The sequence below is a fragment of the Balaenoptera ricei genome, chromosome 13, assembly GCF_028023285.1.
Source record: "Balaenoptera ricei isolate mBalRic1 chromosome 13, mBalRic1.hap2, whole genome shotgun sequence".
Lineage (NCBI taxonomy): Eukaryota > Metazoa > Chordata > Mammalia > Artiodactyla > Balaenopteridae > Balaenoptera > Balaenoptera ricei.
This window is the reverse complement of record NC_082651.1, coordinates 95,912,702-95,930,785: the sequence shown is the minus strand read 5'-3', so window position 1 is coordinate 95,930,785 and position 18,084 is coordinate 95,912,702.

The window sequence follows — 18,084 nt, the reverse complement described above, 5'->3', positions numbered from 1 at the left end:
GAGGAAAATCCTTTTGTTTCCATCCTTCCTTCCAGTTTTGGACACAACTGTGCTAGAAAGTGATGCCTGGAGCTGCTGCAACCATCTTGCAACCATGAGGGCAAGGCAGAGATGCCAACCTGGTGAACTGCTGTTGTTGAGTGGCTGAACCAGCCCTGGAACTACAGACCTATTATGTGCTATTGTTAAATGGCTATATTATTTAAACAGTTAGTTAGATATGTGCTTCTCATAGGCACATATATTTGTAATTGATTCATTGAGTTAAGGATTTTGATTTTATCCTAGGAGCAATGGGAAGCTATTAGATGGTTTGAACACTTAAAGAGGGCCATGGCATGATTATATTTGTGCTTTCTCAATATCACTGAAAATAGTTCAATGTAATCTGTGATATCATCAGACTAAAGAAGAAAACCATATGATCATCTCATAGATGCAGAAGAAGTATCTGGCAAAATTCAACAATAATTCATGATAAATACTCTCAGCAAATTAGGAATAGAAGGGAACTTCCACAATCTGATAAAGAGCACCTACAAAAACCTCACAGCTAACATGATACTTAATGATGAAAGACTGACTGCTTCACTCCAGGATCAAGAGCAAGACAAGACTAGGATGTTGGCTCTCATCACTCCTGTTCAGCATTAAACTGGAGGTCCTAGCCAATGCAACAGGGCAAGAAAAACATCATCCGTACTGGAAAGGACAAAATAAAACTGTTTCTATTCACAGATGACATGATTATCTTTGTAAAAAGTCCTAAGTAATCTACAAAAAACACCTTTGACTAGAACTAATAAGTGAGTTTAACAAAGTTGCAAGATAGAAAGTCATTATACAAAAATCAATTGTGTTTCATTCTGTATCTTGAGAGTGGTAACTATACAAATCTACATATGTGATAAAATGCCATAGACCTATACACACAAGTTGTACCAGTGTCAGTTTCCTAGTTTTGATAGTGTACTATAGTTATATAAGACGTAATCATTGGAGAAAAGTGGGTGAAGGGTCCACGGGACTTCTCTGTACTATCTTTGCAAATTTTTACAAATCTATAAGTATTTTAAAATAAAAATTTTAAATCATTTCTATTTCAATGTACTAGCCATGAATAATTAAAAAGTGAATAAAACACTATTTACAATAGTTTCCCCAAACATGAAATATCAATACTTGGGTGTAAATCTAACACAGAATGTGTAGGATTTGTATGTTGGAAACTATAAAACACTCATGAACAAAATTAAAGAAGACCTAAATAAATGGAGAACCATATTGTGTTCATGAATTGGAAAACAATATTTTTATGGTATCCATTCTTTCCAAAGTGGTCTATATATTCAACACAATCCCAGTCAACATTGCTGTAGCCAGAGCCTGGAGAATAGATTAGAAGGGGGCCAGAGAGGATGTGAGGAGTCCAGGAGGAGAAGCCCAGCTGAAAGCTGAAGGTACGTGTGGACCAGAATGGCCGTGCTGGGGGTGGACGTGGGGAAAAAGGGTGGATCTGAGAGATACCGGAAATGAGATCAGCAGGACGTGGTGATGGAGGGCTCTGCAGAGTGAAGGAGAGGGAGAAGTCCAGGGTGGCACACCCCTTGGATTCTGCTTCCTCGACTGTGTGATCAGAGGTGCCTTTCAGGAGCCTGGGTCAGTGGGGGAGGGGCAGGTCAGAGGGCACCACCAGTGACCACGACTCTGTGCAGCCTGCACCAGTGACCAGCAGCTCGTGTGTATAGGGACAGGTTCAGGAAAGGGCGAGACAGAAACGGCTGTGTTCTTACAGGTGTTGAGGGCCCTGCCCCTGCCTTCCCCTTGGAAGGTAACCACTGGAGGTTAATTTCTTGGAATTTTAAGTTCTTTTCAGTTTTCAAAAGTCCTTTGTAAAATTCAAATTCCTGCTACGGACACCACCCTGAGGCTTTTCCTCTAACACCACATCGCCTGGGCAGGACCCTTGCTGCTTCTGGACCCGTGTCCGCATCCGAGGCACAAGCAGTAGGGCCTGCGGACAGACCCTCGAGAGGGCACAGGGCTGGGGCTGGGAGAGGCGGCCAGGAGGAGCCTGGGTGGGTCGCAGTCCCCCGTGGATGGCCAGCCCCTGGCGTTGTCAGTAACATGGGGTCTCTGAGCAGCCCCTTTCCTTCCTTCCATGTTTCTCCTGGCTCCTTGCAAAGAACTGGGTTTATTCCTGGGAAGCAACCACGTCGGTGATTGGCACAGACAGACAGGACCCCCAGGGCCCCTCTGCGAGGCAGTTTCTGCGGCAACCAGCCACTGTGGGAGAGGGGCCTGGAGCCGTTTCTGGGGGTGGAAACTCAGGAAACCTTGACAAGAAGTAAGACGGCCCAGGACCCCCGCCATGGTACCCTGGCTGCCAAGTGGGGTTTGAGGAATCCGGAACCGACCATTATCCCACCCAGCAAGGCCGCACTGGGCCGAGCCTCGTGCGGGTGCTGACGGTCCACGAATGAACAGACCACAGCCTTGGCCCGAGATGTTCACAGTCCGGGGCAGAGGCTGGGCAGACAAGTACTTGGCAATGACCATACAGGGGGACGAGCCGGGCTGGACTACAGAGCCAGGAGGCCGGGAGGAGTGAAAGATGCCCGGAGCAGGGAGGGCGGACCAGGGCTGGGGGCCCGAATGGGATCCAAGGCCAGGGTCCCACCGAGACCACGGGCTGATAGAGAGTGATACTGACAGAACTGGGATCCCCAGGAAAGCATGTGCTCCTTGACCACACTCCCCAGGACACCCACCCCCACCCACTCTCTCCAGCACTGACCCTGCCATCGGCCTTTTGGCTGCCTGAGAAGAAGCTCCAGAAATAAAGAGAAGGTGGGGAGGGAAGGCCCCTCCCCGCCCAGAGGGCTCTGCCTTCCGCTCTGGCTCTGCTCCAGGTCGGCCCAACCTGTGCTCTGGACCCAACGCCTCTCTTCCGGGCCTCTGAGGTCCACGTCTACGTAACGCAGCCTCTGGCCTCAGTCTCTGTCCCATTTTCTGAAGCTTCGATCTCCCTTCCCGACGATGCAAAACACAGATTTTCCACCTCCTCTTTTCCTAAGCTTTCCTTTGCCTCTTGCTGAGAATGCCCGAGAAAGAGCGATGACTTTTCAGGGCGGCAGCTTGGCCGAAAGGCCAGCGAGGGAGAAGTAATTACCTCAGCAATGACAGGTGTGCATCCTGTCGCTGCCCCAGAAAATATCACCCATCCATCAGAAAGGGCCAAACACCCACCCACACCTGGCTGGGGAAGCAGGCTGGCTCTGGAGAAGCCAGCTCCGTGTGGTTTTCTAAAGCAGTCGCTCACTCATTCAACACACATGTACTTATTCCATAAGCCTGGGGGCCGGGGGGCCAGCCTGGCAGCTCTCCTTTCCTGATGGCCACCACTGACCCCTGCCTCAGTTTCCCCAACTGTAACATGGGGGACAACAGTGGTATCTACTCACAGATTGTTTGTGAGGAGTGAATGAAGCATCAGTAATACATATAAGGGTCTGCCAGCCATGGAGCCCTGTTCAGCCCTAGTCAAGGGCATGGAGCACGTGGCCCAAGTCAGATCAAATAGGCTGGCTCTCCAGGGACACAAAGACTCCAAACAGGGGGTGCTCCCTCCCTTCAGGTGCGTCCTGGGAGACCAGGCATTAGTGTCCCCATCTGGACGCCTGAAGCACTCCGCTCCTGTCGTAGCTGATGCTGCTCACCCGTCCAGGGATTCTAAAGGTAGCCAGAGTGGGTTTCTGTGTGCTTGCACCCCTAGAACCCCGATACAACCTCCTGTGGCCGAGAAAAGCGGGGGTGGATGTCTTCCATCTGCGATTTGGCCTCCTCCTCTGGCAACAGAGCCCAGCCTCTAGGGGAGACCGACCAGTGATGGATGGAAGAGGGGCCCTCATCTAGCCTGCGGAATCAGAGAAGGCTTCCTGGAGGAGGTGATTCCTGGGCAAGTGTTAAAGGATAAAAAGGCATTAGCCAGGTGAAGAGAACATTGTAGGAGACTCCAGGTAGAGGGCACACAGAAAACAATAGGGCAGAGTGAGAGGAACTGGCGGGTAAGCGAGGTAGCCAGCCAAGGCTCTGGCAGATGCCTGGGCAGCCTGAAGTTTCCCCGCCAGCCCCATGCGCACCATTCCCAACTTGGTCTGGGTGCAGGGATTCGTTCTCTGAGGAGCCCCGGGGACCATTAGGGACAGGATGCTAATGGATGGCGCCCCATTGAGTCTGCTGGCTTTGTGAACATGCCTGCAACGGTAATTTGCTTAATTACCATTGATGCAATGGTCCTGAGTTGTAATGCAGATACTCTGCCTGTGGCAGGAAGTCAGACCTTGAGTCTTACCTCCTCCAGGGCAGATGGCACTGGAAATGGAACCCACGGCCTCTCCTGATGAGCTCAGAGATGTCACATGTGCCACTAACATTCACAGGCATCGCGAGACCAACAGTTGCAGACCTTGAGAGGACCCCGTGGTGTCCTGGAGACAGAGGAACGGTCCTGGGGGTTGTGAACTAAAAATGCCACCTGCCATATCAGTAAACAAAGGATGTTGCGGAGATCAGCCACTACAGCCAGCCCAATGGTGAGCCCTGAGGGAACTCAGGAAGAGAAAACACAGGACACTGGCCCCAGATAGCTGAGGTGCACATCAAAGGAATGATTTCAATGAGCCCAGACTCTTGCATCTTCCCATACACAGAAAAGTGCTAAATTCCTTAACTTGAGATGTCTGGTTTCCTTTAATTAACAGTAGTCTGTTAACGACTGATATTCCTCCGGCTACCTGGTGTTTCTGGCAAAAACTCCTCTGTATCCTGGCTTCTCCCTTACCTCTTCGGAGCCGTCCCTCAGAGTGATCGGAGCTGCTGTGTCCTGGGATTAAGTCCTCAGTTTTGTCCGCCGAATAAAACATAATTCTCAACTTTTAAGTTGTGCATTTTTTTTTCAGCTGGCAGCGTTGAGGTATAGCCTGAGCCAGGGCAGATCTAGCGGTTAGAAGCAGCCCCCTGCCCTTTGCTTGTAGACCAGCGAACTTCTTTAATCAGACCCCCTCTCCACGGCTCCTTTGCTCTGCCTTCCCTCCTGGTCTCTCTGCTTCTCCTCAGTCTTGGCTCTTGTCCCAACAAGTTCAGGCTGGTAGCCAGGCATCAGAGGCCTAGATGGCAGGGGAGAGAAGTGAGGAGAGAGCATGGAGGAGGGGGCTGAGGTGTGAGCTGCGAGGCGGGGGCTCCGTACTAATGATCATCTGACAGTCTAAACCAGAGGAGTGAACATGAAATCGGGTTTGTGGTATCTGCAGTCACTGCCCCGTACGTTCTGTTTAATCTGCCTTTCCCAGCTCTGAACAGCATTTTGGGCAAGCCCAGAGTTTTCTCATCACTTTCAGACATGAAAGTCCAGCTCACTGAGATCTTGCATGGACTTTAGTGATTATCTTTCCTCTTCTTCCTGTGCACATGGACTTCGTCTGGGGGACGTGAAGGTGAGGGGAAGGGTCTGTTATTTTACTTTTTTGGTCCTAGCTTCCTGGGGAATGGGAAGAGAGGCGTATACCTTCCATTTTCAGGAACCTGGGAGTTTGGATGTCTGAAGAAAGCTTATGGCCCAGATGCTGGATGAAAACCAAACAACAGTTTGGGAGAGTCGTATAAAATTAAGCACACATCCAACCCGTTGACCCAAAAATCCTACTCCTAGAAATTTATCCACGAGAAATGAAAACATGTTCATAAAAACGACTTACTTAAGATTGTTCATAACAGTTTTATTCGTGATAACTAAAAATATAAACAACCTGAACATCTATTAATATGCGAAAGAATAGACCTGGATTGGAATAGATTGGAATGCTACCCAGACATAAAAGATACATGAAAGGGGAGAGTTAGAATGTAGTACATGAAAAATACAAAAGAGAGGTAAAAAGACATGGTGAGTGGTAAAGTGAGAAGGTCTCATAAATCACTAACTGGAATTCCAGAAGGAGATAACACAGAGAATGGGGGAGAAGCAGTGCTCAAAGAAAGACACCAATCATCAGATTCAGGAGCTATAACAATTCCCCAATTTTTTCTCTGCCACATTCGGGTTGGAGGATGGCTTTTTCTACTCCAGTGTTTACTAAACATGTCTGCAGGTTAGAAATACCTGGGAATTTTTTAAACTTTCCAAAGCCCAGGCAAAGAAAACAAAACAAAAACAATTTCCAAAGAGAATAAATTAACAGAAATCCACACCTAGATACATCACAGTGAAACTACAGAACACCAAAGACAATGAGAAGATTTTAAAAGCAGTGTAACAAAGCAGATTGCCTTCAGAGGATGACACGTAGATCATCTGACTTCTCAACTGCAAAAATAGAAGGCATGGTGCCACATCTTCTTTATCCATTCATTTGTCGATGGACATTTAGGTTGCTTCCATGTCCTGGCTATTGTAAATAGTGCTGCAGTGAACATTGTGGTACATGTCTCTTTTTGAATTATCGTTTTCTCAGGGTGTATGCCCAGTAGTGGGATTGCTGGGTCGTATGGTAGTTCTATTTTTAGTTTTTTAAGGAACCACCATACTGTCCTCCATAGTGGCTGTATCAATTTACATTCCCACCAACAGTGCAAGAGGGTTCCCTTTTCTCCACACCCTCTCCAGCATTTATTGTTTGTAGATTTTTTGATGATGGCTATTCTGACTGGTGTGAGGTGATACCTCATTGTGGTTTTGATTTGCATTTCTCTAATAATTAGTGATGTTGAGCATCTTGCAGGTATATAGACGCAGACATAGAGAGTGGACTTGAGGACACGGGGAGGGGGAAGGGTAAGCTGGGATGAAGTGAGAGAGTGGCATGGACATATATACACTACCAAATGTAAAATAGATAGCTAATGGGAAGCAGCAGCATAGCACAGGGAGATCAGCTCGGTGCTTTGTGACCACCTAGAAGGGTAGGATAGGGAGGGTGGGAGGGAGACGCAAGAGGGAGGGGATATGGGGATATATGTATGCATATGACTGATTCACTTTGTTGTACAACAGAAACTAACACAGTATTGTGAAGCAATTATACTCCAATAAAGATCTATAAAAAAAAAAATAGAAGGCATGGTGCTTAAAGGAAACTAAGGCTGATTTGAACCCTGTACCAGGCTAAAATAGTCCTCAAGGATGAGGGCCCAATCAAGCCACTTGCAGATAAAAACTGAGAGCAGGTGTTACAAAGAGCCCTTCACTAAAAAATGTAGGTCAGGAAGAGGAGCCTTCAGAATGGCTGTCTCAAAGTCAACTCAGTGTGTCCCAAACTGAACTCCTAACCTGCCCCTCAGCCTGGCCTCCTCTGGGGTTTTCTGCCCCAGTGAATGATGACTATAATTACACAGGCCAGAAACAGAAATCATCAGCGGTCCCCTTCTCCTTCGCCTCCCCCAGATCCAGTCATCTTTGCCTCTGAAGCATCTCTTAAATCCATCCACCGCCCCTCGCCCCACCTCCATGGCCGCCAAGCTGCCGCGTTTTGCTAACCTGCTGCACCCAGCCTTCCAGCACCCAGATGTCCGCCTCTGATTTGTTCTCTGCAGTCTGAGTGATCTCTTTGAAATGCAAATCTGACGTTGTCTCCCCTCTGTGTCAAACATGAATTGGCATCCTGTTACTCTTTTTTTTTTTTTCCAATTTTTGAATATTATTTTATTTATTTTTTACTACAGCAGGTTCTTATTAGTTAACCATTTTATACATATTAGTGTATATATGTCAATCCCAACCTCCCAATTCATCACACCACCACCACCCCCCGCCACTATTCCCCCCTTGGTGTCCATACGTTTGTTCTCTACATCTGTGTCTCTATTTCTGCTCTGCAAACCGGTTCATCTGTACCATTTTTCTAGGTTCCACATATATGCGTTAATATACGATATTTGTTTTTCTCTTTCTGACTTACTTCACTCTGTATGACAATCTCTGATCCATCCACGTCTCTGCAAATGACCCAATTTCTTTCCTTTTTATGGCTGAGTAATATTCCATTGTACATATGTACCACATCTTCTTTATCCATTCGTCTGTCAATGGGCATTTAGGTTGCTTCCATGACCTGGCTACTGTAAATAGTGCTGCAATGAACATTGGGGTGCATGTGTCTTTTTGAATTATGGTTTTCTCTGGGTATATGCCCAGGAGTGGGATTGCTGGGTCATATGGTAATTCTATTTTTAGTTTTTTAAGGGACCTCCATACTGTTCTCCATAGTGGCTGTATCAATTTACATTCCCACCAACAGTGCAAGAGGATTCCCTTTTCTCCACACCCTCTCCAGCATTTGTTGTTTGTAGATTTTCTGATGGGCATCCTGTTACTCTTGAGATAAAAGCAAAAGTCTTTAACAGGTGAGAGAAGGTCTGTGTAGTCCGGTGCCTGCCTGCTTCTCAGACTCACCTCTGCCTTCCCCCTGCTTCTGCCTGAGCCCCTCTGGACTCTCTCGGGGGTCCCTCATGTGTGACCTCTGTTTTGCCCACATGGGCTGTTGCCACTGTGTTCCCATTACAAAGAGGGTCCTTCGCTTCCTTTCCTGCCTAGTTAATGACACTCATCCTTCAGATCTCTGTTCAGTTGGCACTTCCTCCAGGAAGTCTGCCTTGATCTCCCTGATGAGGTCCACTCTCCAACACTGAATGCACTCGTAGAACCACAGTACCCTCGTCTATGACACTTGTCCCAGGAGCAACTTCATACTTGTTTGTGTAATTAATTATGGTCTGGTTTCCCCACTGGACTTTAAGTTCCAGTAGGTAAAAAGCTCCCTCTTTTTTGCCCATCAGTATATCTCTAGGACTAATGCAACAATGGACACATAGTAAACATTCCCCAAATAATTGTTGAATTTATGAATTCCACCCTGGAATCTCCCTTATGTGAAACTCTAGAATATGCAGGTTCTTTTTAACATCCATCCATTCTTGTATAAGTGAATTGTGAGTCGGTGCAGAAGGAAATAATTGGACAACGAAAGAATTGGCAACTGGGAAAAGAAAGGGAGCAAAACTTAGCAGAGCCAGAGTCGTGGCTTTCTGCAGTGAAGCCTGGGGGAGATAAAGGATGTCACAGGGAGAGTAAGTGGGTGGATGGCAGGTGTTTGGGTTTCGAGGTTATCCAAGCAGAGCAGAGAGCACCCGGCCCCTACAGGACTGGGAAAGGGAGGTTCTCAGCCTTGCCAAGCAGGTTAAATAAAGATCAACAGAGGCCTTTCCCATTTTGAAGGTGCACATTCTTGATGTTGCTGGGACTGTGGCGAGACCCAGGAGGCAGGAATAAACAATTCTGAGTCATAAAATCATTAACTCAGTGAACATCTGGGTAGACGGACAGACACACAAAAAATATGCTTCCTGTACACATGTTACTTGCAACCAAGCCTAATTCTTTTCACAAGAATCTCACTGACCCTCTTGGGGAGAGGGAGTCTGAAATGGAAGGTAATTATGTGGTACTTGTCTTCGTTAATTTAAGATGTGTAAAGGGTGGTTGATTCACTCTTTGTTTCATGAGCTGCTTTAATATTTAATTTCAGTGAAACAAAAATATGGTTTTCGTAGGTTCACCTGCAACCTTAACCTCCCCTGAGCTGCAGAGCTGTATTTCCAACCACCTGTTGGACATCTCTGCATCAGTGTCCCCCAGACCCCCAAACTCAGCTCACCTCCAGCCAACTGCCCCTCCCACTGCATCCCCATCTCAGGATCTAGCCCCCTGGTGCCAGACCAGAGACCCAAACATCCTACTTGATGTGGGGCGTTCAAGCCCCCTGACACCTCTCACACCTGAGACCTTCTCTCCCACCCACCGTACCTTGTCGGCTCAGACCTGTCACTTCTCTGGCCTGGTTGCCAGCCTGGTCTCCCCAACTCTGGTCTGGCCCCATCCACTGGGAGGATGGGCAGGGGCTGTGGGCAGAGCTGCTTTGAGTAGGAGATCAGAGACCCAGGGAAGGCTGGCAAGCTCTGAGGCCGCCCGGTGACCCCCAAGGCCAGGCCTGCTCAGAGTCAGCTTTATCCTTCCGTCCATGCCTGGGTGAACCTGCTCTGTTTCATGGTATGGGGAAGACACAGTGTTTATTCATTCAACAAATATTTATTGAGCACCTGCTATATGTTCCAGGCCCTATTCTGGGGTCTGGGGACACAGCAACGAACCAGTCAGACAAGATTCTGTCATGCTTGATCCTAGAATCAGTGAGTAGATCTACTGTCATTTTGGATATTGGTTAAGTGGGATGAAGACAGCAAAGCAGGGTGGGGAGAGTGAACAAGGAGGCAGGTGTTTTAGATGCATAGTGAGGTGGGCCCTTTAGCTGGGAGCAGAAGGAACAGCAAGTGCAAAGGCCCTGAGACAGGGAAGGAGGGTGAGCGTGGCTGCAGCTGGGGGTGGGAGCAGAGGAGGCCAGCGAGAAGCAGGGGCCAGGTCAGGAACGGCTTCGAAGGCCGCCTCGCAGAAGCCGCATTACAGAAATTCTGCACCTTGACATAAATCCCCAAGTTCTTACGGAGACCCTCCTGTCGGAGGGTGTCCATCACAGTGCTGGTGGTGGCCACCTGGTGTCCGTCACAGGGGTAGACGGACAGACGACACCTGGAGGATGCACACTTGGCTAGGTATTCGTCTGTTGTTCTTGGCCTCCTTCCCTTCCTGTGCCACGGGGCTGGAAGCCTGTCAGCTGCATGTCGTAGGCTCCCTGGCCAGCTGGGCTCTGACAAGAGCCAGCCAACAGGAGGCCCTGGCACCAGATTAGGAGGTGGGTGTATTAGTTAGCTGGGGCTGCCGTAACAGAGTACCACAGACTGGGTGGCTTACACATTTACTGTCTCATAGCTCTGCAGGCGGCAAGTCCAGGCAGGGTTGGTGCCTCCTGGGGATGGGAGGGAGAATCTGCTTCAGGGCTCCCCCTGGCATCTGGGGGTTTGCGGCCATCTTTGGCGGTCTTTGACTTGTAGAAGCATCACCCCAATCTCGACCTTCATCTTCACATGGCACTCTCCCAGCGTGTGTGTCTGTGTCCAAGTTTCTCCTGTTGGAGTAGGACCCACTTGACTACAATCGGACTGCACCTTAACTAATCACATCTGTGATGACCTTATTCCCAAATAAGGTCACATTCTCAGGGACTGGGGGTTAGGATTTCAACACATTTTGTGGGGACACACGCAACTGTAACAGTGGCAACGGTGTAAGCCCATCTGCTCCTGCTCGTGGATCTGGGGCAGCAGTCGCTGGGGTCCAGCAGCACCAGGGCGAGCTTGGCCATGGCCCCAGCCCGGGGCTGACGCTTCCTTTTCTCTGTGTAGCACCCCTGCCTGCTCCTGCACTTCCAGCCTAGAAGTAGTAGCAGCTCCCTGATCACATCCCCTCCCCTTTTCTCGGTTCCCACATCTTTGTCATGAGCTTCTTGAATTAAATTCTTCTTTGCTTGAAATATTTAGTGAGGTTTCTCTTCCCTGACTGGCCAGTGATTGACACGTACACCATGCAACAGTTACAGGTTATAGACACGATGTTCACAAAGCAACGGGAATAGATCTAAAACACAGAGCTGAGGAAGTGGTGTGTGTGTGGGGCTGTGTGTGTGTGTTGATTTTAAAATTTGCATGGAAATGCAATGGACCAAGAAAAATTAGACAATCTTAAAGAGGAAAAACAAAACCAGAGGATTTATACTACCAGACTCCAAGATTTATTATGATGCCACAGCAATTAGGGCAGCGTGGTAATTGCCAAGGATAGACAAATAGATCAATGGGGCAGAGCAGAGAATCCAGACACAGACTTACACACATAGTGTTGACTTGATTTTTCACAAAGATGAAAGCCTAGTGCAGTGGGAAGTAAGGATGATCTTTTCAATAAAAGGTGTTGGGGTAATTGGATATCCATACAGGAAAAAGTGAATTTTGATCACTACTTCACGCCATACACAAATGCCAATTCCGGAAGGATTGTACTAATAGATATACATTTTCAAAGCAAAACAAAAAGTTTCTAGAAAAGAACATAGGAGAATATCTTCATGGTCTTGGGGTAGGCAAATATCTTAAGACACAAAAATCACTAACCATAAAAGAAACGGTGATAAATTGGACTACCTTAAATTTTTTAAAAAAATATTCATTTATTTATTTTGGCTGTGCTGGGTCTTAGTTGAGGTACACGGACTCTTAGTTGTGGCATGCGGGCTTCCTAGTTGCAGCATGCACGTGGGATCTAGTTCCCCGACCAGAGATCGAGCACGGGCCCCCTGCATTGGGAGTGCAGGGTCTTACCCACTAGACCACCAGAGAAGTCCCAAATTGGACTACATTAAATTTAAGAATATCTGTTGAACAAAAGACACAAAGCAAACCACAGAATGGAAGAAGAAATTTGCCATACGTATGTTTAACCTAAGACTTGAATTTAGAATACATGAAGAACTCCTTCAAATAAATAAGACAGATGACCCAATAGAAAAATTTGAACACTTTACAGAAGAGCATATCCACATGGGTAATAAACCTATAAGTGCACTCAACTTTGTTAGTCACAGGGAAATATGAATTAAAACCTCAGTGAGATACTGCTACACACCCACGAGAATGGCTGAAGTTAAAAAGCCGACAATTCCAAGTGCAGAAAGGATGTGGAGCAATTGCAACTCTCCTGAATTGCTGGTGGGAGCTTCTGGCAACATAAGTCTAGCTGGATATAAACACCCACTACAAGGCAGCAAGACGACTCCTGGGTATACACTCAACAACTATGCATACCCAAGTTCACCAAAACACGTGTGCAGGAATGCTCACAGCAGCAGTATTCACGGTAGCCCAGGACTGGAAGTGATCCAGTGTTCACCAACAGAGCAGGTAAGTTGTGTATTCATATGATGGAACATTCCACAGAATGAGAACCGGTGAACTACAGCTGCATGCAACAATGTGGATGATTGCATTCAAGTTCAAAAACGGGCAACACTGATCTGTCATACTAGAGATAAGGATAGCATTCGTTACCCTCGGAAAGGGGCACAAGGGGAGTTCTGGGGGTTCTGGTTAAGGTTTTATTTCTTGATCTGGTGAGTGGTTCTAAAGTGTGCTCACTTTGTGAAGAGTCACTGAGCTGAACTAAATTTCATACTTTTCAAACAAAAAAATTACATCTTGCAGTTTATGCTCTGTCAAACTCTTTTAAATTTTATACACAAAATAAAACTCCAAGTGGTCGCGTGAGTGACAGAATTGAAGCGACTCCAATTCCATTTCTCGCTTTTGAACATCGCCTGGGTCCACCCCACACCAGGAGCCTTCCGCCTACCCACAATGCACACGCACGTGGACCCCCAGCCAGCATATCCAAGCTCTGCTCCTGCCCTTCCTGTCTGGACAGGGAGTCCCCATGCCCTGGGTGCCCTGGTGGGGAGGGGGGGAGTCTGGAAGCGGGTGGGGAGCACAGACCCCGAGCAGGTAGTCCCCTCAGCCCTGCACGGCTGGAGGAGGCCCACAGCGGGAGGGTCCCTGGCTGCCCGGATCCAGGGGCAGTAGTGAGGGACCCCAGGCTGGCGACCTGAGATGCTGGCCTGGGGAGGGTGCAGGCACTAATTCCTATTTCCTAGAGGGTGGGCCCCCGAAAAGAGGGCATAGAACAGGGAGGCAGCACCTCCTTTGAGGAATTCTAGCCATGAGTTTGGCATTCTTGGGAGGGGCTGTGCGTCTAAATGCAGGCGTGCTGGCGGCCGTCCTGGCTCGTCCCGTCTTGGAGGCTGAAGAGCACCCTTGACCTTTGTGGCAGAAGGTGGTATCCTGGTCCAGGACAGGTCTCCACGGCTCTCTGCTCACCAGGACACACAGCTTGAGCTTCAGGTCCTTATCACTCATCACAGAAACTTCTTAGTCTTTGCTCATGTGTGGAGTTCAACCCTGAGTCCCCAGGGTAGGGCTGGTTCCCACGTGGCCTCTTTGCCGAGGGGCCCAGGAAGATGCAGTTCCTCTTGGTGAGAAAATGCAGTTCCTCTTGGTGAGAAGATGCACTTCACACTTGGGCCCCAAGGGGAAAGAGAGCCCCTCGCTGTGTGGGAACAGGCCAGGGCCCTTTCAGTGCACAGATAATGATCCCCCAGAGACGCCACAAGTCAAGGAGACAAGGAACCACACAGGAAGAGAGGAGAGAAGAGGACAGAGACCCACAGACTGGCCAGCAGGACATTTCCATGTAGTCCTATGAGCTGGGGAACAATTTCGTGCTGGACAGTACATGTGTGTATAATCAAAACCTCTGTTAAAGTCTCTAAGAAGTCATCTATTTCTGAGCAACCTGGGATAACACACTCATTTTCTTTGAGCTTTGGTTTCCTCATCTGTCAGAGGAAGGTTGTAAGACCTCGCCACGTCCCTCCAGTGTTACTGGGAAAGTTCTCTGGGGGAAAAAAACAACAGCCAATGCACAGACACGCTTTTCCTTATCCATATATAAGCACTTCTGAATGTGTTCTGTGACATGTGGGCGTCTCCATATATTAATAGATCTTAATAATTAAAAAAAAAAAGGTTTCCTTTGTTAATTAAGTTCATGAAACACTAGGTTAAGCAAAGTTAAGCAAGCTTCCTTATTGCACGACATTTCAGGGCCTTTAAAATGTTAATATGCATTGTAAATTGCCAGGAGAGAGGTATCCTATGTAGTATATCTCAGGTATATTTATCCATGTGTGTGTGTGCGTGTGCACGTGCACGAGTGTGCATGCACACGTGTGGGTGTTACATCTCATGGGATTAGTTCAGAGAAATCTTGTGGTGAAGAAACCTGTTCTGGGACTTCCCTGGTGGCGCAGTGGTTAAGACTCCATGCTCCCAATGCAGGAGGCCCGGGTTCGATCCCTGGTCAGGGAACTAGATCCAACATGCATGCTGCAGCTAAGAGTTTGCATGCCACAACTAAGGAGCCCACATGCCGCAACTAAGACCTGGCACAGCCAAATAAATAATAAAATAAATAAAAAATTTTTTTAAAAAAAGAGAATGCTGTTCTGAGGTGAATACCAGTATTTCTTTCCCAGTGCAAATTTCCCAGTGCAAACTGAATAGGATAAAACCCTCATTTCGGGACCATGCACTGGTCTGCTCTGACAGTAACTGCACACACGCTGCCCAGGTGGTGAGGAAGGCTGTGGCTCACGAAGCGTCCAGAGGCATGGCTGCTTTGAAGATGCTTTTGCTCAAAGGGCTTGGGGGTGGGGTAGTACTTCTTTTGCTTAAACCGTGCTTAGCTTAGAGCAACATTGCAACAGGAGGCCAAAAGTGATAGAGGCTCCTCGGCTTGTGGCTTTAACGTGCAAATGAGAGGCAGGTCTGTTTTGGTGAGTTTTGGGGTTTGTTTTTGTTTTTGGTGAGTTTTGATCAGTCAGCTTACTTTTTCTAGAAAGACACAGACCTACTAGAGAATGGACTTGAGGATATGGGGAGGGGGTGGGGTGAGATGTGACAGGGTAAGAGAGTGTCATGGACATATATACACTACCAAATGTAAAATAGATAGCTAGTGGGAAGCAGCCGCATAGCACAGGGAGATCAGCTCGGTGCTTTGTGACCACCTAGAGGGGTGGGATGGGGAGGGTGGGAGGGAGGGAGATGCAAGAGGGAAGAGAAATGGGAACATATTGTATATGTATAACTGATTCACTTTGTTATAAAGCAGAAGCTAACACACTATTGTAAGGCAATTATACTTCAATAAAGATGTTTAAAAAAAAAAATGCTTTTATAGAAAACATTTAAATTATTTAAATTCCTGCAAGGAAAAGAGTGTGGTATTGAGACTCTGAAACACTCCAGCTCTTTTTTGTTTTATATTATTAGTTTTTATTGAAGTATAGTTGATTTACAATGTTGTGTTAATTATTGCTGTACAGCAAAATGATTCAGTTATATATATATATGCACGCTTTTTAAAAATATTTTTTCCATTATGGTTTATCATAGGATATTGAATAGAGTTCCCTGTGCTATACAGGAGGACCTTGTTGTATATCCAGTCTATATATAAAAGCTTACATCTGCTGACCCCAGCCTCCCACTCCATCCCTCCCCCAACTCCCTTTCCCTTGATAACCACCAGTCTGTTCTCTATGTCCATGATTCTGTTTCTGTTTCATAGATAAGTTCATTTGTGTCATATTTTAGATTCCACATATGTGATATCATATGGTATTTTTCTCTTTCTGACTTACTTCAACTTAGAATGATAATCTCTAGTTGCATCCATGTTGCTGCAAATGGCATTATTTCATTCTTTTTTATGGCTGGGTAGTATTCCATTGTATATATATACCACATCTTCTATATGCATTCATCTGTCGATGGACATTTAGGTTGTTTCCATGTCTTGGCTATTGTAAAACACTCCAGCTCTTAACTCTTTCTTAAATAATTAATTAATTAATTAAATTGTTTTTGGTTGCGTTGGGTCTTCGTTGCTGCGCGCAGGCTTTCTCTAGTTGCGGCAAGCAGGGGCTGCTCTTCGTTGCGGTGCGCGGGCTTCTCATTGTGGTGGCTTCTCTTGTTGCAGAGCACGGGCTCTAGGCTCACGGGCTTCAGTAGTTGTGGCTTGCGGGCTCTAGAGCGCAGGCTCAGTAGTTGTGGTGCGAGGGCTTAGTTGCTCTGCGGCATGTGGGATCCTCCTGGACCAGGGCTCGAACCCGTGTCCCCTGCATTGGCAGGCGGATTCATAACCACTGCGCCACCAGGGAAGTCCTCCAGCTCTTAACTATTTCCTGGAGAAACAGTTTTCTTCAAACGTGCATTTCGATCACGGGAGGTTTCCTGGGTGCATGCCCGTCTACTACCCTGTGTGAGAGCAGAGCAGACTGAGATGGTCATCCCGCTGGGTTGTTGGGGAAACTCACATTTTCATTTAGAGCATTTGGAGGTGCAGCTCTGCGTTCTCTCTTGGCACCATTTGGTCTGCTGTTTCATCTGAAGGAGTGAAGCCTTTCATCTAATTTTGTCACCAATGCTAAATGGCCTTTCTATATTTTGACACACTGAATCACCATGTCCGAATGTGTTCCATTATTTGTGATGGCTCATGTTCGGGCGTGATGAATCATGGTAGTTTTTTGAGCCCCTGCCTCCCGGAGAGGGGCCCTGCTTCCTCTCCTGCTCACCCTTCTTTGAAGCTGGATCCCTGGGCATGGGGTTGCAGTGGGGGGGTGGCACTGCCCACCAGGAGCCCTGCAAGGGGTGGAAATGCAGATGAAAGGGAAGTTCTGGAATCTCCCAGGCCTGCAAGCAGGCAAATCCCTACACAGCAGACAAACGATCGAATGGCAACACAGGAAAACGGAGCGTCCCTCTGCTCTGGTCTCCATGGCAGCTGGGTCCAAGCGTAAATCAGCATGCTCTGCTCTGAGCCCGGTGACGCCGCGAGACGGGTGTGCCAGAAGGAAAAGCCCAGCTGCAGCCACGCATCTGGCCTGTGACCGCCCAGTTCCACCCTGGGGCCCAGAGCCGTGATGCGACTCTCCAGGAAGGTTTGACCTTCACACACCTCCACGCCAGTCCCCTCAACTTTCGGCCTCGCGGCGCTGGGGCAGCTTCCCCGGGGATCCTAGGTTCCTTACACGTCCACAGCCTCCATCTGGCGACCTGGAGAGTCCGCGAGGCAGGCCGAGGGCCCAGCAGTCTCTGAGTCTCTCTGGGCCTTGGCTGGACGCCGACTGGGTCTGAGGAAAGCTCGTCAAGTGCCTGACCAGCCCATGAAATGCCCCTCACCCTCTGGCCCTTCTTTTAGTTTGCTTTTAGTTCCTTCCACATCCTCCCCCAGGAAGCCCCTCGGAGCTCTAGGCTGGGGCAAGGCTCTCCCTGTCCCCTCTGCTCCCCTGTCCCATCAGACCACAAATTATCCTTTCCTGTCATCATCAGTCTGGGTTTGCCTCCCCGGCTAGACTGGGAGCTCGCAAGGGGGACCGCCTCTTACTTTCACCCACCCTGTGCCTCAGGCCCTAACAAGTCAGCCCTGTGCCTTCCAGGTCTGAAGCCGGGCACCCAAGTCTG